The following is a 4,404-nucleotide window of genomic DNA, read 5'->3' on the forward strand; positions in this document are numbered from 1 at the left end:
CATTCTGTTTTATATGTCATTCCAGAATCTTCTAACGTCCCTAGAAAGCTTTCAGTGACTGCTTATTATAAAGGGAAATCCAAACCCTTATTCTGATCTTTTATTCTCCCCAATTAACTGATATATACTTAGATGTCACACTTTTAACCAATCTTACAAAAAGGCCCCAGCCTTCTTGATTTGGTTTCTGCTTTTGCTTGAACTCAGTGACTTAAGATTCATTACAAGTAAAGTCACTGTTTGTCCTCAGATTAATGATCAAATAGTTTACTTGTTAAAGAAAATAAATTCATGATACCATGATACTTGTTAAAGAACAGTGAGGCAGAATTCATTTAGGGGAATGAATGAATGTCCCTTGTATAGGGACAAGGAGTTTTGCATCAGGGAAGAGAGACTGGACTCAACTCCAAATACAACAGGAAAAAGTGAGGATTAATAGCCAGGAATATAAGGGAGCAGGATGAGGGTCAGGGGATGGGAAATTACTAAGGGGAAATATGGGGGCAGGGGAATTCTGGCTAAACTAACCTAGCAGGATTCTTGCTAAAGGCAGGCCAGGGTGATCACACATCACTTGGAGATGGTAGAGAATGGGGAGGTTAAGTGGATATTGAGAGTGATTTGATATCAAGGGAGGGGCTTCCCTGGTGGTTCAGAGGTAAAGAATCTGCCTGCAGCCTTGCAGACTCCACCACCCCAGAGCCTTCCATGCTGTCCATGGTCATGGTCAACCCCACTGTCAACCCCACCATGTTCTTCAACATCGCTGCCAATGGTGAGCCCTTGGGCCTCATCTCTTTCAAGCTGTTTGCAAAGTTCTAAAAACAGCAGAAAATTTTCCTGCTCTGAGCACTGGGGAGAAAGTATTTGGTTATAGAATTTCCTGCTTTCACAGAATAATTCTGGGATTTATGTGCCAGGGTGGTGACTTCACATCCCGTAATGGCACCCGTGGCAAGTCCATCTATGGCAAGAAATCTGATGATGAGAATTTCACCCCAAAGCATACAAGTCCTGGCGTCTTGTCCATGGCAAACACTGACCCGAACACAAATGGTTCCCAGTTTTTCATCTGCACTGCCAAGACTGAGTGGTTGGATGGCAAGCATGTGGTGTTTGGCAAGATGAAAGAGGGCATGAATATTGTGGAATTTGTGCAGTGCTTTGGGTCTAGTAATAGCAAGACCAACAAGAAGATCATTGCTGACTGTGGACAAATCTAATAAATTTGACTTGTGCTTTATTTAACCTGATGTGAAGAACTGACTCATTTGAAAAGACCCTGATGCTGGGAAAGATTGAAGGTGGGAGAAGAAGGGGACGACAGAGGATGAGATGGTTGGATGGCATCACCGACTCAATGGATGTGAGTTTGAGTAAACTCTGGGAGTTGGTGATGGACAGGGGCCTGGTGTGCTGCAGTCCATGGGGTCGCAAAGAGTCAGACATGACTGAGCGACTGAACTTACTTAACCACAAGACCATTCTTTCTGCAGCCCAGGAAAGGACCCTTCACCCCCATCAGCTAGAAATATCCTATAATCTTTATGCTCTCGCTTTAGTTTTTTGGGTTCCATATTTTCCTTATCCCCTCTTCAACTTTAGTTGGATTTCAAAGTTAAATTTATGATTATGAAATAAAAACTAAACAACAACAAGAAAAGAATCTGCTTGCAATTCAGGAGACACAGATGAGTCAGGCTTAATCCCTAGGTCAGGAAGATCCCCTGGAGGAGGCTATGGCAACCCAGTCCAGTATTCTTGACTGGGAAATCCCAAGGAGAGAGGAGCCTGGTGGGCTACAGTCCATGAGGTCACAAAGAGCCAGACACAACTGAAGCGACTGAGCATGGCAAGGCACATGGATAGCAAAGGTAGGGGATTCTGGCTGCACGGACAGCAGGATTGTTGCTAAAATTAACAAAGCCAAGACAGACATGGAAGCCCAAAGTCAGAGCTTAACTGAGAAGAGCTCAGAAGAGTCTGAGGAGATGATCAAAGGAGATTATCTTTGTCAATCTTAGCTGAGTTCAAATACTAATAACCTTCAAAAATTATCCCCATGCCTCATTTTTTGAAGATTAAGAAATGTTTTCAATGAAAGATCTCCCATTGGCAAGTTTAATTATTCTTTTCTGCAAGAGAACTGGTTTCTTATCACATAGTCAAGTGCAAAGTTTTGATCTGTGTCTTTGTCTAGCTGTATCACATTTGAAATGCATCCTTTTCCTAGTTTTCTAATGAAAAAATTCTTAACTGATATGAAAAAAAGTGCCATGAGACATACTTTTGCACTTACAATCACCTAATAACAAATTATTCCTTATTTATTCAGTAATAATATTTTATGATTTATTCTATGAATTTAGAGGTAAAAATCATTGATAACTAAAGTCACCGGTAATTGATGCAAACTTATTGGAAAAGACCCCCAATGCTGGGAAAGACTGAGGGCAGGAAGAGAAGGGGGCAACAGCAGATGAGATAGTTGAATGGCATCATCAACTGAATGGACATAAGTCTGAGCAAACTCCAGGAGGTAGTGAAGGACAGAGCATGCTGAAGTCCATGGAGTTGCAGAGCTGGACACAATGTAGGGGTTGAACTACAACAACAATAATTTTCATGGGCTAGAAAGCCACCAAAAATATATAAATAATAATTCTCCAAAATATTGGCTAATTCACTAAAGCCACTATCAGATACCATACTAAAATTTAAAACTTTGCAGAGAGCAAATTTGATAAGAAAATAAATCACTCCAAGGAAAATGTTCTCCTTTTCTGCTTGATAATTGACTAAAGCGGAGAAAGCAAGTAAACTGAATGATCATCTCCACAGACCAGTTTCTCACAGTCTACATGATAATTCTTTCAGGCTCTCCAGGGTACTTTCAGCTCCACCAGCCCTATCTCGGTCCTCACTTTCTTGGCTGTTAGTCTGAGCCCAGCAATCGTGGGTACCAAGCTGCTTTCTTAGTACAACTCGTTGTCAGTATGATTCAGTTGGGCATGGAGGAAACATACTTTGCCTTCATAACCAAAAGAAGTGATTGACTTCAATTTTTAACTCCAAGAAATATTTTACTTCCTAATATTTGTAAACTTTACAACTCACATTAGTATGTTGACCTGAAAAGAAATACTTTACCACCACACTCTTGACAAGCACCCCGTAAAGGCCTCCAAGAAAACATTGGACGTGGAGCCACAAGACCCATGTGACTCTCAGCGCTTTTCAGCTCAGTGACTAGCATGTCACATGCCCTCTTTGATTTTCAGTTTCCTCGGGTGTAAAACAGAAGTAATTACCCTCAGGTGAGAGAGTTCTCGTGCCAGTGAAAAGTGAGACACTACATGAGACAATCTTTTTGTGAAAACTATAAAGCAATACATAAGTATAAAGTATGTTTTTTATGAGGTCTTAAAAAATCTCACCTATCAAAGCCAAGCTCCTCACATCACATTCACATCTTTGGAGACTCATATTTTTCAGGTTAGAAAAACATTTAGCTCCATGTGTCTCTGTATGAAACTAAAAAGCAAATGCACTTTGATTGACTAATAGCTGTATAACTCCGAAGAAACCCGAGCTAAAATAGGACTTGGGTAATATTAAGGTGAAATTGAACAATATTAGAGGCAGAAAGTTCTGCTAGATTCCAACTTAAGGGGACAAAATAGGAAATAAAAATACATATTTCTGTCAAAATCCCTAAAGAAGTTGCCTTAATTAGTGTCAGGAGACACACTATAAAACTTATAGACCACTTAAGGACCAGTTATAATCTTCCTATAGAAGAAGAAAACTTTCAGTTCTTTCTCCACAAAGCATCTCTTTTCTCATACAGCAATTTCTTTCCTCAAATTTTCTTATGGCTAAGATTAGAAAGTCAATGGTGCGCTCCATTTTTTCCAATAATTAATACACCTCTCCATATTTTTCTTAAATCAAATCACATCCACTTACAGTGATGTGGCTAAGTTCTCAGGCTAGAAAGATCTTGTTTATATTTAAACATCCATCACAAATAGAAAGGATGATACATAAGTATGTCTGATTAATTGAAGCTCATCAAGTATCTAGTCATTCAATACAGGACTATACCAGAAAGACCTGGTTATTAATAATGGCTGTTGGACCATCATTATGAAAGACATTAGAAGCAGTACCAATCTTAATGAAAAGATAATCTTAACAAATCCTAATGAAAAGATAAAATCAAATTACTTTCTTTCCAGCTCTTCCATTTTTCTGTCTTTCTTCCCCCACAGCGCTTCCATGCTATTCTCCAGTTGTCCATGTGGTTTAATCACACACACACACACACACACACACACACACACACACACACACCCCTACCATTTTGTTGTTGTTGCTAAGCCCTGTCTGACTCTTTGT

General features: G+C 39.7%; 1 pseudogene; it reads left to right on the top strand.

Annotated features, from left to right (window-relative positions):
• Window positions 1-726: 726 nt before the first annotated feature.
• Window positions 727-1,226, top strand: LOC102398282 (annotated as a pseudogene).
• Window positions 1,227-4,404: the final 3,178 nt, after the last annotated feature.

The sequence above is a fragment of the Bubalus bubalis genome, chromosome 10 (assembly GCF_019923935.1).
Source record: "Bubalus bubalis isolate 160015118507 breed Murrah chromosome 10, NDDB_SH_1, whole genome shotgun sequence".
Lineage (NCBI taxonomy): Eukaryota > Metazoa > Chordata > Mammalia > Artiodactyla > Bovidae > Bubalus > Bubalus bubalis.